This window comes from Ursus americanus, chromosome 11 (genome assembly GCF_024610735.1).
Source record: "Ursus americanus isolate L20-20 chromosome 11, mUrsAme1.1.p, whole genome shotgun sequence".
Lineage (NCBI taxonomy): Eukaryota > Metazoa > Chordata > Mammalia > Carnivora > Ursidae > Ursus > Ursus americanus.
Genome location: NC_142137.1, coordinates 44,406,372 through 44,426,264, shown reverse-complemented (window position 1 = coordinate 44,426,264; position 19,893 = coordinate 44,406,372). Strand labels below are relative to the sequence as shown.

Below are 19,893 nucleotides of genomic sequence, written 5' to 3'. Positions count from 1 at the left end.
CCCATGCGACTGTTGTGAGAATTGATTGACGTAATGCGCACAAATACTTAGCATTGTGCCTAACACATACAAAATGCTCAGGAAAGAAAGAGTTGTTAATATTATCTGAAGAGACAGGAACTGCTCCACACCATCAGCTAATCAAGAAAACGTCATTTTTCTTGTCTTTCTAACTTGACTGCAAGTTTCCTCCTGCCAAGGTTAGCAAAAAAGTCAAATGTAAATCAAACGTCAGGCTCCTGTCCTTGCCCTATATCCTGTAAGACCCTCCAGATCTCATGCAGTGCAGGGAGAGGGGGATAGTTCTTCATTGTCCACCAGGGGGCTGCCATCATTTTACTGCATTTGAAAAACAGGCATCTCTGGCGGAAGCTCCCTTCTGTCTGTGACCAGGCTCCTAAGACTAGAGTGACCAACTGGCCCTCGTTTGCCCAGGATTCTCTCAGTTTTACACTGAAAGTTCTGACTCCTGGAAACTCCCCAGCAGCAAACAGGGACAGTGTGGTCACCCTTAGGCAGGGACCCAAGTTTTACTCATTTTTGGCCTGCTGGGAGTGGCTGACTCTAAAATGGAATGCTTGTATGGGGCCTGAAAGCCTGGGTCCTGGCACCTACTCTGGAAACCAGCACGGTCACTATGACTGGGCCACACCCCACTTCCATCTATTCCCTCCCCTTTCTGGTAGTCCAGTTTAATGCCGGGTAGAGCTGGGATATGAAAACAACGGTTGATTTAAGAGTCGCCTTCTTGGCATAATACCTCTCCTGATAATTCTCTAGTGCATTCTGAAGCCCCACAAAGGGCTGGGAATGTTCCCCCTGTCAAGGATTCAAAGGACTGATTCCACTGTAAGATGTGGGTATGTGGGAATGGAGAGCAATAATTCTAAGAGTTGAACACAAGATAGATAATTTCTCAAGAGGCGAACCTTCACCCTGTTGCAGCACTGCCACCAGCATTCTTGAAACTGGCCTTGCCCTTGTTATGTCAGTCTGGCTCATTAACCCAAATCACACCTCATGCTTTCTGTGGGCTTTCGCTGCTCTTTGACTTTATAATAAAAACTCTAGTTTTCTTTGTTGCAAACACCCTAAGTTTCTTCCAGAATGACTTCCATCAAAACCCAAGAAGGGAGTGGGATGGGATGGACTATTGCAATCCTCGCTGTTTTCCTTCCCTCTGGCTCTTCCTTCTCTAACCCATGGTGCAGGAATGTCAGATTAAGCTTCAGTTTAAAACATTGCTGTCACCAAGGCTGTGAGTCTGATCCGCCTTTTTTTTTCTTTTAAGTTCATGCATAGGTTAAATTTCGAATCTTAGCTTGTCAACTAACGGCCTACAAATGCTTGACTTAGCCTTCCATTCAGTCTTCCTCTCTGATTATTCTCATGATGAAACTTCCAGAAAGACAAGGCAAGTCCTGCTGGCCTGGCCTTGCTCATCCTCATTTTAGTGGCTAGGCCAGTGGTATCTTTTCCTTCTTATACAAAATGACCCATTCTTCAAAGATGAGCTAAGACTACCTACCCCTCTCCCTGAAGGCATCTTTGACCTTTCTGTTTCTCAGGGGTCCCTCCCTCTGCCAGAGCTGGTGAGAAGAAGCTGGGATCCTGACCTGGAAAATGGAGCAAGTCTGGAGAGAAGGAGAAGATGTCAGGTGGAGTTGAAATATCTCTTTGAGAAAGTTTCCTGGTGTAGATGGAATGACTTGATACTTCAAATATTCAGAAAAGCTGAAAACCTCCTTTCTTTGACACATGCATTTCAGACTCAAATCAGAGGAAACTTCGTGTTGGTCCCATGTAGTCGAACCCATGGATTGCTGATCATTTGCACTGTGTGACACTAATTCTACCTAATGACGTCAACACTTGTCATTCTTTGGCTTTGCAATATCTAACTCATCTTTCCTAAAAGCACCCCAACTACCATTTGGGGAAACTCCCATTATGTAGTCTTGGTGGCAGTTAGTGCCCAGAAGCACGTGACATAGGTTTAGCCTATGAGTGCTTTGCAACTTCAGTCTTGATAGAAGGACCTAGAGCTGGTTGGAGTCTGTCTTTTGCAGGAGCAGTAGTTGTGTGTGGACCAGATGTCCTGCTGCCCTGTCTGTCCTTTGACTGTAGTGGCCTAGCCCTCAGGACCTCTCCTGTCCCTTCATGCTTCTCAGGCCTGGTCCTTCTACATCCCATCCATTCTATAATGCCAGATATTCCAGTAATTTCTCTTATTTTGCTCGAGATGTCCAGATTTTGTTTCTTTGACTTATGTACAAGAATTTTGGCTGAGGGGCGCCTGGGTGGCACAGCGGTTAAGCGTCTGCCTTCGGCTCAGGGCGTGATCCCAGCGTTATGGGATCGAGCCCCACATCAGGCTCTTCCGCTATGAGCCTGCTTCTTCCTCTCCCACTCCCCCTGCTTGTGTTCCCTCTCTCTCTGGCTGTCTCTATCTCTGTCGAATAAATAAATAAAATCTTTTAAAAAAAAAGAATTTTGGCTGATAATAAATGATAGTAATATTAGTCACCATTATTTTTATATCGATAAGCTAACAATTATTGAGCACATTCACAATGCCAAGCACTATTCTTAGTGTTTACATGTCTTAACTCCCTCATTCTCATGATGACCATTGAGGTAGGTGTTGTTCTCCTGGTTTCCAAAGGACGGCAGTTGAATGCAGAGAGCTTGCTCAAATGGGCTAATATATAGCAGAGCTAGGATTTGAATCCACCCATCTCTTAACCAGACTATTCAGAAATTTGTATCAGAAGGTGGAGTTTTAAGTTATAGACCTTTAAGGAAATGTGGGAAATTGGAGACAATCTCAATCTGAGATAGTGTGGAGGGAACTAAATGTCCTATTATTTGTCTGGGCTGGTAATCTAGTAGCCCATGGCTTGCAATGATAAGATAGTGAACGCAATGATTGCCTGTGGACATCTGTGTCCAGGATCCAAAGAGGAGAAGGTTCTGGCAGACCATGTGTCACCACCATAAAAACAGTATGACAGATATGAAAAAATTGATGGGTAGTTGCTTCTGATAACAGCGGATGGCTTAAAGTCAGAGAGTGATAAACGCAAAGTCTCTAAATTCTCATTTTAAGCCATGGAAAGAAATGTAGGGATGTTTCTAACCACGATGAAAGAATTTATTACCTTGCTGACATAAAGCTGTAATAGTCAAAATTCAGAAGCAGATCTTTTATCCTAAAAGATGCCAAATTACATCAATTCAATAAATGTTTCGCTGTGTACGTCATTTCCATGAAAATGTGGTCATCCATCAAATGCCCTTGGACAGTGGGGTTTGGTCCATGGGAGGACTCACATCTGAAGAACCCAAACCCTCACCCTATACTCTGTGGAGTTTCTGTTTCCCAAGGGCACAATCTCCCCTTCCTGCAGTGATGAGATTGTTCTTCTCTTGCTTCAAAACTATTTTTTTTTTTTTGCTTGAGGGAACAGTTCTTGAAGGAAGATACCTATTCTCTAAACTCCCTACCTGCCCTAACACTTCGCTTTGCAGAGAAATAATTGGAGTTAAATCTCAACATGACTTGAGCACAAATTACAAAATCACTACTTTGATGAGAAGGTTTATATACCATAAGAATTCCAGGGCTTTGCTAATGTTATAGGAAAATAATCTGTGGAGTGTGTGGGGGATGATGGTGCTTGACAAATCAGGGGGAATACAATGATATATTTGACTGAATTTTTAAAGATGGATGCGCTTACCAGGTATTTTTGCATTCAGAGCAAGCCTGAGTAGCCATATGTGATTCCAATAATTTGTTTGGCTAATTAATCCAAACCTGGTTTCAACTCCAGCCCATGGAATATTGGGCCTGATAAAAACATTTCTTGGCATAGAATAAAAGAAAGTGTAACTTTATACATGGGGAATATGGAGTGATCCCTTGGGAGCATTTTATCCAACTACATCATAAATTGTCTTAACAATCTATTGCTTTCAACAAGGTCTTCAGACATACATTGATAAAGGAAACACCATTTCTGGAACGGGCTCTTTTCTGAAAACTGGAGATTCTGGTAGGAGACCACACAGTAGAAATGGGCTACCTAATTTCACGATCAACTGGAGGACCCAGAGGTGGCAGAGACCATGTAACTGCACTTAACTATCAGAGACAAAATAGGCATTATTTTCATAATGGTCAATAGGGTCAGCATCATAATATGAATGGTCTGACCCAAAGAGATTTTTTTATATAGATTATCGATACTAGGGTCTGTGAACTAAAGGATAATGACTGCTAATAATCTGCTTGAAGTTTTTTAAAAAATGTCTTATCCCTGCATGCTGGGTTTAGCTGGTTCAAATACTTTAGCTTAAAGGTGGGAATGCTTCCAACTTGGATACAACAACGATGTTAGTGAATTGGGTGCCACACTGTCATGTGCCCTAGGACTGTCCATGCCCGTGTGCCATGGGCTCATCAGGCCCAAGGACTATCAGGATCAAAAGGGATTACTGTGCTGTAGAATTGAGAAATAGGCCTTAGCTGTCAAAGAAAAACACAGTTTTGTTCTCAATGGTGCCAGGGAAGAGCATGAATCAAACCCATGTGATCTCTGGGAGCCTCCTCATTCCACCATGTCCCTCATAATGCAACCTCCTACATACAGTACCTCTAAGGGCTCAGTTCCTCAGCTAATAAGTTATGGAGAACTCAATAAAGCAAAGAACAGCAACCACCCATGCTGACTGAAGCAAAGGGAATATGGAATGTGCCAAAGAGAAGATGGACTGTGCCAAAGAGAAGGAAAGCCAAAAATCAATGGGTAGGTGCTTCTGATAATGTTGAATGTTGAATATCAGCAACAACTTCATGATTATTTGCAGAAATTAGGACTAGAATATCAGTTACATTTGACTTTCTACTCTCTCACGTGTACATGCATATCTTAACTGATAACTCTTCTTTCTCCTCTCTCTTTCACCTACTTTTAGGATGAATTCTTTTTTTAAGTCACATGTTGCAAATATGGAAAACATACATCAACAGAAGATACTGGATACTGGATACTACTTAATTTAGACATTTCCCTTTGGGAAGCAGGGAGAGTGTTCTTAGATCTATTACGTTTATGTTAGGCAGGAAAAAATCTGTGGACCCAAATGGAGAGACTGTAATAAACACTTGTCATTTTTTCACTGTTCAAACTTTAATACTCCTTCCTGTTTGCACCCCACTCTCCATTTTGGGAAGACTCCCATTGTATGTAGTCTAGCTGGAGACTACCTTCCCTTTTGGAAGCCGAAGGAGTCAGGTTCTTACCCGTCCCTGCATCTTACTACTGTGGAACTGCATGGGACTCGTTTGACCAGGTAGGGACTCCTTCTGGAACTTTCAACCTTGAGAAAATGCTCCAAGAATCTAGAAATGGAATCAGATCATTCATCTGAGTAGCAGTGGTGGTGGCCTGAGGCTGGAAGAATGGGGCTCCACAACCTGAACTGGGATCCCTGATGCCACACAGGAGCCCTGGGTACCCTGTTTTCCAGACCTGATTCTCCAGCCTTGCTGTGGTTCTGTGAGCCCTCAATCTTTCCACTAAATTGCCTTTTTCCTTAAGGTAGCTAGATTTAGGTCCTACTGCATTACCCAGAAATGCCGTTATATAAATCCAAATGATAATTTTAGTTCTTCAGCCTACAAAAAATCTTGTAGTTGAAAGTAGTTCTCTGTCAAAGTTGAAAACTTTAATTTATTTTTTGCAAAGAGGTCTTCAAGTACTGTAGAGAATCAAGTCATCTGAATTCAGATGAATACTAATTTATATTCTTGGGATTTGCTCATGGTACCAAAATGCACTTTTTCTCTTTCTGTGTGATATCTCACTCATCAGAGAATCAGAAGTGCAGTACACCACATTTCTATGTTATCATGCTGTTGACAAAATTATTTCCCAGACGTATTTGAAAAAGAAGAAGCCAAGTGTTGTTCACCTTGAGCTCCAGCACAAAGGTGTATGATTAGATCAAAACAGGGTGGGCTATAATCTCAAGACTGATACTTCAACTCGGACTACTAGGGTCATGAAATGGGGAATTTCATAGTGTACTTCTTATCCCAAACATACCCCTGGTGACGACACTTTGAATTTTTAAAGAACCCATAGATATGCTTATGAATTAAATAAATGGGTGTTGCATCCCCCTGTGGTGAGATGGACTAACTGGGTTTCTTCCTATAGTTGATGGCTGTGCTTTCCAGACTCCATGTTCTGCTTACCCAGCTGGACTTCCCCTTCCACCTGAAGCTGAATCCGTCTTTTCTGTCTATCCCAGTAGACATATCTACTTTCAATTTCCAGCTGCTCCCTGTCTGCCCAGTTCAGCCATGGTTGCTCATGTCCTGAAGGATGGAGAAACTTCTACATAGCATCTGTTTTGTTCTAGCTTGTGTTTTGGTGATTTGTGAATGTGTTTTAATTTGCTCTTTGGTAGTCGGATGCCACTCAGCTTTATATGCTATGCAGTGCCCCACGTGGAGCTGGGACTCTGGAGGCATTCCATGTGTGACGTTAGGTGATTTGGGAGTCCCGTGGCAACATCTTCTTAGACTTTAGGTCTGGCTTCTGTTCCAGCTTGATCCAAGTTGAGTCCCTGGCATGCTGTGATCCTTCACGGAAGCAGGACATATTTATGGGACTCTGTATTCTCTCTTGTCTGTAGCTCATCAGCCATATCTATCTTCCCCAAGAATATAGTTTGATTGTACCAGCCCCTTGGCATGTGGAAATGACTTCCTATAACCCAGAGAATAAAGTTCTGAATTCTTGGGGTGACCTGCATATCCCTTCAGAAGATGCCCCAATTTGCTTGTTCAAGTTATTTCTGATGACTCCTGTGTGAGTCCCTGGTAACCGAGATGAACCGAGTAACTGGATCGTCACTCACACACTTCATAGTTGCCCACTTTTGTGCCTCTGTGCATATTGTTCTAGCTCCACACTCTTCACCAAGAAAATCCTACTCATCCTTCGAGGGCCATTGCAAATGCTCTGAAGATTTTCCTAATCGCTGCAACTAAAGATGATCTCGTTCTCCATTAAACTTGACAATTTTCTCATTGTACTTTTTTTTTTTGCATTCTGTCTTGAATTCTAGATATTTGTGTGTTTTATGTACTATGTTTGTATTGTTTAGGTGTTATTTTTTATTTATTTATTTTTTTTTAAAAAATATTTTATTTATTCGACAGAGATAGAGACAGCCAGCGAGAGAGGGAACACAAGCAGGGGGAGTGGGAGAGGAAGAAGCAGGCTCACAGGGAGGAGCCTGATGTGGGGCTCGATCCCATAACGCCGGGATCACGCCCTGAGCCGAAGGCAGATGCTCAACCGCTGTGCCACCCAGGCGCCCCTATGTGTTATTTTAGATTAAGAGTTTCTTGAAGGTAAGGGCAGTCATCAACTCTGTACTTAACTCTTATCCTTGGCACCTATGATGAACATCCGATAATTACTTGCTATTTTTATTATTATAAAGGCACAAAATATGACAAGTTTCTCTGGGTAGTTTCTCTGTGGCGAGTTTTGCTGTCTAGTCCAAACCTGCATACTGAATTTTAAAATAGTGATATTTTAAATTTACCCTGCATTATAAGGCTTGCGATGAGGAAAAAATTATAATAAAATTTGAAAGCTTGTGGTATTTTTGTCTAAATCTTTTCATCAACTACATCACCCTGATTTATTCTGAACCTTCTCTGAGTCTATAAGAGAGAGAATGACTTAGAAAATATTTGAATAGAGAAAAGTCTTATTTTTCTATTAGAAATATTTACATCCTATAATAACTTTACAGTGTTTTCCAGTGAGTTTTAAGAAAGAAAGAAAGAAAGAAAGAAAGAAAGAAAGAAAGAAAGAAAGAGAAAGAAAATAACTTGACAGTGTTTCCAGTGACTTTTAAAAGTAACGTTTAAAGTAACTTTCACATGATGCTTCTTAGTTTTAATGGAAATATTATTAAATTGGAGTAGTAGCTAATTCATGGTAAAGAATTCTTTTGGGATAATAGTATGCATCCTTAACTGTCGCATTGTAATTTGAATAAACATATCACTTTTCATATGATGTAACAATCTCCCAATAGTGTAACTGCATTAACACTGTTTTTCACCTTCTGTACTATTTTCATATTTTCAACCCCTTGATAGGAAATAAATCACAATACATTATTGTCACTTTTCCTTTAAACTGTGAATTGACATTTAAAGAATGTAAGAAAAGAAATTTTTAAAAAGTCTATTCTTTTTTAAAGATATTTACCATTGCCAGTGCTCTTCCTTCTAATGATAGATCCAAATTATATCTAGTACCATTTTCCTTCAGCCAGAGGAATTGTCATTGTCATTTCCTGTAGTGGAGATCTGCTGACAGCACATTCGTCAACTTTTTATTTGAAGGTAGGTTATTTCACTTGCCCTTCAGAACACGTTTTTGCCAGATATGGAATGCTTGATTGAGAGGGTTGGTTTTGTTTTGTTTTGTTTTGATTTTTTCCTTTTAGCATTTTAAAGATGTGGTTCCATTGTCTTCTGGATTCTACTTTTTCTGATGGGAAGTAAACCCTAATTATTGTTGTTACCTTTATGGGACGAATCTTTTTAAACTGTGGTTGCTTTTAAAATTCTCTTTTCATCGTTTGTTTTTAAGTTTCCTTTTGATATTTCCCAGTGTGACTTTGTTTTTATCCTGCTTGGCTTTCACTGAGAATCCTGGACCGGTGGGTTGCTCATTTAGATCAAATTTCGAATTTTTTGGTCCTTATTTCTTCAAATATCATTTTCTGCCCGATTCTTCTTCTCCTTTCCTTCTGGGACTCCCATTACATGTGTATTAGACTGCTTGATATTATTTCACAGGTAATTCGGGTTCTGCTTATTTTGTAAAAGTCTTTTCTTTTTCTATGCCTCAGTTTGGATGACTTTATTGACCAATCTTCAATCCTTTTTCCTGTTATGGCCAAACATCTTTTAATGCCATCCAATGAATGTTTCATTCCAAATACTGTATTTTTTAGTTCTAATATTTCCATTTAGTACCTTCCTTTCTCAAATTTTCTACAAATTCCATATATCTCCTAACATTCCCTAGCTCCTCACCTCTCCTTCTAATCATTTCCTATAGATGCTTTAAATATTTTAGTTATTTCAAAATCTCTTTCTGCTAATTCCAACATCTACACCATCTATTAGCCTATTTCTATTGACTAATTTTTCTCTTGATTATGAGCCACATTTAGTGATTTTTAATTGTGTGTGGTATTCTGATCCTACATTATACACAACCTGAATTGTTATCTTTCTCTGAAGACTGTGATTTTCTTCGAACAAGTAGTTGTATTATTGGAAGATCCCCTCGAGGTAAGAAATCTTGGTTTTAGACTTTCTTAGAGTAGGTTTATTTTAGTTTTGTCATTAGTCCCAAGGAAAAGCTCTTAGTCTGAGGATAAAGACTTTTTTCTTCAGGGTCTATTTAATAGCTTAATTGAAGTATAATTTATATACCATAAAATTAATCTATTGTAAATGCATAATTTAATGATCTTTCATAAATTAATAGAGTTGTACAACTATAACCACAATCCAATTTTTAAAAGTTGTGCTAAAAATACACATAACATAAAATTTACCATGTTAGCCATTTTTAAGTGTACAGTTCAGTGGCATGGAGTACATTCACATTATTGGGCAATTATTTCCACCATCCATCTTCAGAACCCCTTTATATTTTGCAAAACTGAAATTCTATACCTGTCAAATAGTAATTCCCCATTCCTCTCTCCTTCCAGGCCCAGAAAACCATCATTTTACTTTTTGTCTCTGTGAATTTGATGACTTTAGTTAACCTCATGTAAATGGAACCATACAGTATCTGTCCTTTTGTGATTGGCTTATTTCACTTAACATAATGTCCTCAAGGTTCATCTATGTTGTAGCACATGTCAGAATTTCCTTCCTTTTAAAGGTGCATAATTCATATATATATACACACACACACATACACACATATGTACACACATATATATATGTATACACACACACACACATATATATATGACATTTATCCACAATCCAGTTTTATTTCAAGTTGCACATAAGATGACTTTACTCCTGCATCTTCTCGATTGTTTCTTCCTTATATTTGCCCTTTTCCTTTCCTACTTGGCGAGATTTGGCTTTACGTTCAAGGATCTTTCACAATCCAGTTTTAGAACGTTTCCATTACTTCAAAAAGCTGCCTTATGCCTGTTTACAGTTAATCCCACAGCCACCTCAGCCCTAGGCAACCACTGATCTGCTTTCTGTCTCTATAAATTTATTTTCTCTAACCATGCAATAAATGAATCATATAGTATGCAGTTCTTTGCATCTGGCTTCTTTGATTTAGCCTATTTTCGAGGTTTAGAGTAAGTCTTTACTCCTAATTCATGTCCCTTGTGGAGCTTTAATGGAAGCCTGGAACATTTACCAAATGCTTCTAATTGGGTGGGTCTTGAAGTCTAAACTCCGTGTTCCCTATGGTGAGTGGCCACTGAAACCAACGCAGAGGTCTTTTAGCTTTTCCAGCTATCATTTTTCTTCTGAGTTTCTTAGACTCTTATCCTGCACAAATACAGTTCAGAGGTTAACCAAGAATTTAAGAGAAGTTAATACACAGATTTAGGGGCTCCTATTACTCTCATTCCCTCCTTTTTGAGATTTGTTCTCTCGATTTCCAGCTACTGTGGTAGTCCACAAATACGGAGGCTACTAGGATTAGGGCTCTCTAATGGAGATCATCCTCCATGCCCTGGATTGGGGTGTGCCCCTTGCCCCCATCCAGGGAAAAACTGAATAATGTGGGTCTTACCCATTATCATTGCTTCTTTTAAGTGTTGGATAACTTCTCAATTCTGCCTCCTTTTGGACTTTCTCCAGTGACTTTGAACAGGCGATCTTTACATTTTGTCCAGAATATATAATTGTAGTTGGTAGGACAGTTAGTCTGAAACAAGATATTTCACCATTACCAGAGCCACTTTATGACAAGATTTCTTTAGTGTGAAAAATAAGAACTAAGAGGTTCAGAACCAATAATTAAGATATCATCGCTTCAGAATTTGTGATAAATCAGACAGAACTTTAGCCATAATTTCTTGAAGGAAATGAATATTATAAACAAGATCACAGGAATAGTTCCTAAACCACCTACAGGGATAAAATCTTGTATCCTTCTGGACATGGCCCTCCTGAGTCGTGGAGTTTAGCAAAATGTCGAGACAGGACTGGGCGACCTTCAGTTCTATGAGAGATGTAACAGATCAGTTTCTGATGGGACTCATTTATGAGCAAACTAGTGGATCAGTGGGTGTCCTTTGTATGTGGGAAGAAGAGGCTAGAGATTTACTGAGCCTCAAAACTTAGCTGTTTTAGGTTTCCACTGCCTCCTCTTTGGCCTAGTAGGATGGCCAGTTTCTCACACGTGTCGTCTAGCTCATGCTTAACTGCTCAAGCGGCAGCTGCAAGCAGAGTTTCTGATTATCTCCTACTGAACGTGACCGGTTGGCTGTGGACACTTGTCAGGTAGGCAGAACTGGTGCCCTTGGTGAGAAGGCACAGCTAAATGCTGCTCTGATTGTCCAGTTGAAGATCGTTTATTATATCCTAAAGAGCCATCTAATTTAGTTGTGACAGAAGAGGACCAGAAAATAGAGTATCTTTGAAGGATCAAAGTAATTCCAATATACAGACCCATGAATTTACTCACAAAATAAGGTCTTACTGGAAATAGATATACTGATATAGTCACAGAAGTTACTTCCTGGTGTTTGGTCTATGGATGATTTTTATTCTCTTATTTGTAATTTTCTGGACTTTCTGTATTCTCAAAAACAATAAAAATCACTTTTGGACTCAGACTTTTACAAAATGAGGGATATGGTAGCCTGGCTCTCAGTGTCCTACTTTTAGCCAAGCTAAAACCCAAGCCCTGCTTCAGAAAGCCATAAACCATCTCTCATGCTTAAGACCTTCCAAAAATTCAAACAGACTCAGAATTGTAATTTTCCTCTGAAACCTGTCCAGCTACTCAGTTTCTTAGAGATATCAAGAAGCAAATATAGATCTATATATCTCAAGAACCAGATATATAATTTTCCACTTAAATCCAACATGTGGTAGACATCCACTAAACAGCTGATGAATAAATGCATGAAAGAATAAATGCAATGAAGGAATAACCTATTTGGTCAGAAGTTTTTCAATTGCAAATGTCTGAAAACCGAATGTAAACGGAGCATTAGTAATTACCGTACCTGGAAGGGGAGGGGTCAAGCTGTACTCAGGTATGTTTTTCCTTCGCTCAGCCATCCATGAATTGGCTTCAGATTCCTTCTGGTGCCTCTACAGGTGTGCCACACAAATGTGACATTAGGCAGCTCTGGGGTTACATTCTTAGAGCTTTTAATTCAAAGTAAAAGAAGAACTTTGCCTCACCTCCAATCCAGAAATTCCAGGTAAGTTCTGAGTGGACCACTGTGAGTCCTAGCCCACCCTTGTAGCCAGCATGGGTGAGCACTGTGACTGACAGCCCCTCCAGACGCCAGGGAACTAGGAAGAATCCCTCAGAGGAAGGGAGGGGGAGGCACAAATACCAGGAGAAGTAAGGAGGGAGACAGACTGGGCAGACACAGCCAGCATGTCCTCTAGAGAGAAGCATTATTAATCATGAAAACGGCAGCAGTGATAATAACTGCGATTTATCACAGGCACCACCGAAGCCCTTCACACCGTTTATCTCAAAGCCATTCTGTAACCCTGCAGGTGCTAAGGATCAGAGCCATTAAGTGACCCAACCAAGAGCAAAGTAAATGATGGAAACCAAGAGGCGAACACTTAATGGACTATAATGGAAAAGGGTACAAATGCATTGAGGGGATTTAAACTTAGACCTGCCCGCTGATAACATGCTTGACTGTGTTTTGTGTTTTGTTTTTTGTTTTTTAAAAAAGGGAGGAAAGTCATCCTTGAATAAAACGTAGGACTATGTTGCTGACATACATTTTAATTTATAATTTATGCCTTCATTGTGACTCTGGCAATGAAATATTCTAGCTTTTCATGTGACTTCATTCTTTTTAAGTTAAGGTGATTCTTTAATCATATAACTGAACAACTTGGTTTTTATAGTTTTAAAAAAAATAAGTAAACTAATTTTTATTCCAACAAATCCAGAAATTAAGAAAATCACTAAAAACCAGGCATGTGTTCTCCCTTGGGGTTTGGGAAACATTGACAATATGACTTTCATTTTAAAAATATATGCTTGTAGAAAGCCACTCATAGAAAGGTAGTATACACAGTGGTTCAGAGCATGGGGTCTGCGGCCAGAGCCGGGTTGGGATCCAGACTCCTAATGCTGTCTTATCAGCTGTGTGAGCTTGGACAGATTCCCTAACTGTTCAGTGTCCTGCTCTCCTCATATGTGGAATGGAGATAAGAAGGAGTCCTGTGATACAGGGCTGCTGTGTGGGTTATAATGCTCAGTCCATTGCGTTGGAGCAATGCCTGGCTAAACTGATGGTAGCTCTTAATTTTATTAGTGCTCTGATAGCATTTGCATAGGGCTTTTTGCGGGCTTTTCATAGTCCTTGTTTTGCTTCTGGGTTTTTTTTTTTTTAATTTTTATTTTTTGTTGTTGTTGTTTGTTTGTTTTTAAAGAGAGAGAGTGGAGGGAAGGGCAGAGGCAGAGGGCGAGGGAGAGAGGGACTCTTAAGCTGGCTCCATGCCCAGTGCAGAGCCCCGTCTGGGCTTGATCCTACTATACTGAGATCACGACCTGAGCCCAAATCAAGAGTCAGGTGCTCAACCGACTGAGACCCCCAGGTGTCCCTGGTTTTTATCACAGATCCCCATCAGAGAGGAAATAGAGTTGCTCCCCTCATTACAGAGGCTGCGTTAATTCCTCAATTCACCGCGGTGTCGGGGAAATCATCTCCTGGTTCTGGGCTGCTGAAGAATGGAGTGTCCATTCAAGTATCAACTACCTGAGTCTTTTGTATTCCACAGGGTTGAACTCTGCAGTCGAGACTGATGATCAGCGAGAAGATGAGAAGGTGCCTTATGGGAAGGGCACTGCCAGGTCTCGGGAGTGAGGGAAAGGAGGAGGCTGGGTCTTCAGGCCAAGGCTTGTACTGCATCGGAGAAATGAGGTGGCGACTGGGAACGAGGTGTCTTCCATCAAGAACCCCGGACGCCAAAGTAAAATAACGCAAAAGTCACCCTTAAACCGACAAGTTTCAAAGCTGGCGGATTGAACTTAAACAGCCTATTTTAAGTTAATCATGTGAGAATATTGAAGTCTAAATCATGAAAACTTACTAGTTAATTGCATCTGTGTTTGCTTATTAGTTACTTATCGAGTAGATAAAGGCCAGTTCTTTCTACAGCTTTGTCTTCCCGCATTAGCTGAAAGTCCGCTGAGATCCGAGACTCAAGAGGAAATGGACAGAGAGAAATGCAGCAAGACATATTTCTTCGTGTGTGCTGGCGGCTTTTCCAGGTTGCCTAGTCTGAGTCATGCAAAGCATACGCAGGCGGGCGGTTATCGATATCAAGGCGTGCCGAGGCACCAGGGGGAGTGGTGCTGAAGTAGAAGCTCCCGCCAGAGACCGAGGCTCTTGTTCCAACATGTATTTAAGTATCAAGCTTATTCTTCCCCTGGTCTTAGTTTTAACAGGTTTTGATTTCCTTGTGCTCCCAAAACCTTGAGATGGAAATATCATCATCCTGACCGTACTCCTTACTTTTACCTACGAACTCGTGCTTTATTGGCTTAAAAACAATCATGACCAAAAAAGCCAGGGAAAGATAAATTTGCATTTTGAAAAAGAAAAGCAAAAGTCAAACGTATCTTTTGCTTTGAAATTTTTTTCTCCTTGAGATGAATATCCATGCTTCATAAATATTCACTCAAGTCTGTTTTGACAATCGGCCTATATAAAGAAGATTCTAAAACATAACCTGGAAGTTTTAAATTTCTTCTTCTTCTTAAGATTTGTTTATTTATTAGAGAGAGAGAGAGAGAGCGTGAGCAGGACGGGCAGAGGGAGAGAGAATCTCAAGCAGACTCCATGCTGAGCATGGAGCCCAATGAGGGGCTCAATCTCTTGACCCTGAGCTCAGGACCCTGAGCTGAAACCAAGAGTCACGGCGTAACCGACTGCACCACCCAGGTGCCCCCTGGAAGTTTTAAATGTCTTCCGTGAATGAAAAGGCTTCACTGATCTCAGAGCATCCACAAATACACCTTAGAATTTTTTCACTTTTCTTTTTCCTTAACCTGGTCTGAGCCCTACCTCTTTCCCACTCCCAAGAAATAGAGTTTATCCAAAATTCCAGATGCTCATGGCATTGAACTGGGGGCTTGGATGGAGGTAAATGAAGGAAATGAGTCTCTTCTGCTTGTGGAGTTCACATTCTAAGATCGAAAAAACTTAGTTTCTAAAAGAAACCACTGCTCAAAATATTAGTCAAAAGAATTTTGGAAGACTCTTGGGAGGGGTCAGTATAACTTAGGGTTCTATGAAAATATTCCAATGATAAAATTTTAGATTTAAAAAGCTGTAAATATCAGGTCGGACTGTGTTTGCATTTTTTAAAGCTTATCATTGATTTTTTTCCCGTCCTATTTCTTCCAAACATGAAAAATTATGACTTTGGCTTCCGATGGGTTAAAAATATATTCTGACTAACGTCCCACCCTGAATTCCACCACGTGCTCATATGTGAATAATGCCACCTCAGTCCAAATTGAAGCATGGGAAATTTGCAGTTCCCTCAAAGGATTGTAAATGAGCCTGTTGTCAAGCTGCCAAAGTAAATTAACAAGATTTAAATTTTTCTGTAATATCTATCAGAAATTCCAATGACTAGTAATTAAAGCAGCCCTTGCTCTCTTGTGACTCATGTGGTGTGACAAAACAGTCCTAATGTGTCACCTCTCTGCTCTGCCTGTTTGATCATGTTGAGTTGGGCACCAGGTGGCTTATCCTGTAGGGTGTCTATTAAATTCTAAATAGAAATAAAACTCAATAAATATTTTATGGTATGGGTGAATATATGTTCCTCAAAGCCATCCTGCACCCTTGAGTTTTGTATGAACAGCATTTTCTATAATAAAATAGTTTATCATTATAGAAAAAATTTTAAAATGTGCAAGAGGGAAAAACTACCCACCATCCATCGCCCATAGATAATCACTTTTAATATTATTTCTGTGTATTTGCAGCCCAGAGATTTTGATATATATTCAGAAGTAATTGTGATCATATGACCTATAAATCATACAATTTGACTTTAAAGCATCTTTTTTGGATTATAGGTGATGTAGTAACATTACTGAACATTTGGAAAATAAAAGAAGATAACGATAACGGTAACTAGAATCCCACCCAAAGATAACCGTTATCAATATTTTACTTCTAATTATAATCTTTTTTCTTTACATATTCATATATATTTAAAGGTACACAATAGGGATTTTTTTTGGCATAATGAGCAGAAAAATATTTCAAATAACTCTGATGGGTGATGTGATGCAGAGTGGCAAGTGGCAGATAATATGTTTTCTTATCTTTCATAGAAAAACTTAAAAATTCAGGTCATCAAAAATTTTAAAGAAATAAAAAATAAGTTTTCAGGTTACTGGGCTAAGAAACTGATTCCTACTTTTTTTTTCAGGAAACTGATTATGTATGTTGAAGGCAGAGGAGACAAGAAAATTGTGGTTTGGGGGCTTCTCCCTGTCCAGTGTCATAACTACATGAAAGCACCTAGGCCCCATGAGCAAGAGCTGGAACCTGACTTCCGCAGCTAGTCTTTTAAATGGTCATCAAACACAGCAAATGAGGGGCTCCGGCTGAGCTTGGGGGTAAAGAATGTGGCTCAAGAAGCACATTTTCTGGAATTATGGAAAACACACAAACAAGCCAGAAGCGGGAGAGAAATATTTGAGAAGGTCTAACTCTGTGAAGACTTGTTGCCTGGCTATTGAATGCTTCTGACAACACATATTTGATTGCCTCTCTAAGTTTGGAACTCAAACTACATAAGTAAGTCTCAGGAGCCCTTTTATATAGTTGGACTATTATGGAGTTTTGAAATTTTTGTTTCATCTTGGAGTATTCTATCTATTAAGTATTTTTTTCCAAGAGAGGTACACGTGTAGACCTTTGGGGGCATTTTCAAACCTGAGATTGTCTTTGTGGATGTTCCTGAGTCATAATCCTTTCCTTGTAAATTCCATAGACATTCCTCCAATGTGTTTTGCCCATTAGGGTTGCCGGGGAAACATCGTAAGTCAGCTTTTTGGGGGTGTATTTGTAAACAATTGGTAATTCCTTCTTGACCTCTTGGTCATTTTTTAGTCTTGGTCCATTAAACTCTCATTTGGATTCTGATATTGAAAGTAAAGAACTGGCTTGCCTTTAAATCCCAAAGCATTCATTAGAGATTTGTATAGAACAAGACTATATGTGCAATAAGATATTATCCATGTTATCCATATATCCACATAAGACACATGGGTTCTCACGTCCAGATAGGATAGCCTCACCAACCTTCAACCAAACAGATTCAATACACAATACTGTTTCAAAGACAGGCATCAATTATGCCGGTAGCCTCTGGCTAGGGTGGGTTTTCTGGGCCATGGTGAGACTGAAGTTTAAGGATTAGTCTTTGTGATTGAATGTTTCATCTGGCAATCTATTGATTGATAGAATTCTTGCCAAGATTGAGAGGAGTATTTTGCAATGAAGTCCTGACTAATCAAAAAAGGAGAAACACCTGGCTTGGAATCTATTACTGTCCAAAATGAATTCTTGAACATTACAAGTAAAGCAGTAGCCAAGTATGTGGGGTGAACATTGAGAACTACAAACAACTTGGTCTGATTACGTGGTGGTAACCGAATTTTCTACTCAGGATATAACTCCATCACTTAATTAATTTAGCTTGTACCTCAGTAAACTCCCTTCATCTTCATATCGAAGTTATTTTATCCATTTCAAAAGAAATTCTTTCATTGGGACTTTACTGCTTTTAACATAGCTATTTCCTTCTCAGGAACACAAATACAATCCTTAAGAAATATTTTAACTTTATTTTTATATTTATTCTATGTTCTGAATAACTCTAATTTAAAAAAAATCTCATTCTCCCTTTCCTTTGCAATCTGAGAGAGCTCAGGTTGGTTTTCCATATCACCAATTCACTTTTCTGTATTCTGCTTTAGACTGTCAGAAAGGCACATTTCAGTTCTGTCTTAGACTCCCAAACCAAAATACCACATATCTGGTGGCTTATAAACAACAGGAATTTATTGCTCACTGTTCTGGAGGCTGTAAGTCTGAGATCAGGAGCCAGCATGGTCAGCTGAGGGCCTCCTCCTGGGTCGCAGACTCCTTTTTGTGTCCTCACATGGCAGAAGGAGCATGGGAGCTCTGTGAGATCTCTTCTAAGGACACTCACCCCATCCCTAAGGGCTCCACGCTTATGACCTAAGCACCCTCCAAAGGCCCCACCTCCTAACACCATCATCTTTGGACGTTAGGATTTCAACATGGGGATTTAGGGTGGACGCGAACATTCAAACCATAGAAGTTCTATTCTACTTTTGTTTCCTTGTAGGTCTTTATTATCTTAGCCAACTCCTTTTTCATTTACTTCTGATTTTCGTTTTCATCTCAGCTGGTTTTCTATGACTTTGACTCCTTTTTCACAGAGGGAGTGTGTTTTCGCAATCTACCAAGGATACCAAAACAATTCCGAAGGTGTTTGGCTCGTGCATTAGGTGTTTTTAAAAGTTAATCTTACTCTGAATCTTGAGGATGAAAGTGCCATGCAGGCTTTTAAATTCATAGTTGAGACAGGAGAACTCTAGATTCAGGGTCTGTCTGCAGCCAGGGTGTGGATGCCCGGGATGTGACTCCTGGTCATACGGATGCTGGTGGAACTAGCCTCTTCGATCTACAGCTGGGGGCCAAGTCCACATGTGCATCTTCCAGCCCAGTTTCCAAGCATTGGCATATTTGTCTAGTTCCAAGTTGGCTCTGTGATATGGAGATGGGATTTTTTTCCCCGCTGACCCTACTTCCCTTCAACTTGATACCCTGAGCAAATAAAATACAAGAAAATGTGAGATACACTAATACTAAACTTTCTGTCTTAACAACAGCACTTGCGGAAGCAACCCTTCCCAGTGCCAACCTGTCTCCCCTACTTTATACCCTATTGAATCTAGGAGTTGCAGCTTCTGAAAAGATGTAGAAGTAAGGGTAGGGGTAGCCCACCCCGTCTGGCTCCCCCCCATCATGGGCTGCAGGGGCAGCTGCCTCCGGTGGAGGCCGGGGTGGGGGAGGGGGTTTGCTCATTTCAGAACTAATGGTTTAATAAAAGTATAACCCCTTTCCCCTGTCCATTCAGATGTCTATTCTAATAGTCCTTCTAATACAAAAAAGACTGAACCTTTCCAACATTAAAAATAGGTAAATGCCATAGATTAAATCCAATTTAAAGTTGGTTATATGGCTACTGAGTCTTTGAGATCTTATTATTCCTGTGCTGTGTCTTTTGGGTGATAATCTTGTGTAAAGGTAATTTGTAATAATTATTCAATGATTTGAAACAAGATTCATTACTAATACGTTCAGGTTGTATTTCTAGATATTAGAGAATAGCATGATTTTTCATTTGCTAAGGTCACATCACTTGATGCTAAAGGTCACAGTAAAAATACTTTAACATTCGTGGAAATTGCCGTTTATAGAGGATGTGAAGCAAGGAAAATCTTAGGCATATTGCACAAGGAT

The 19,893-nt window shown here is 39.9% G+C and overlaps 1 long non-coding RNA gene across 5 annotated transcripts in view; it reads left to right on the top strand.

Annotated features, from left to right (window-relative positions):
• LOC148109276 (uncharacterized) overlaps positions 1-19,383 on the top strand; it is a 58,854-nt gene extending 39,471 nt beyond the window's left edge. For 3 of the 5 annotated variants that reach the window (XR_015726121.1, XR_015726122.1, XR_015726118.1), the window contains one exon: positions 1,569-10,225. This is a non-coding gene — a long non-coding RNA (uncharacterized LOC148109276). Of the gene's footprint in view, positions 1-1,568; positions 10,226-14,089 lie in introns of those variants that run through there. The other 2 variants (XR_015726119.1, XR_015726120.1) reach the window with 2 other exon arrangements.
• The last annotated feature ends 510 nt before the right edge of the window (positions 19,384-19,893 follow it).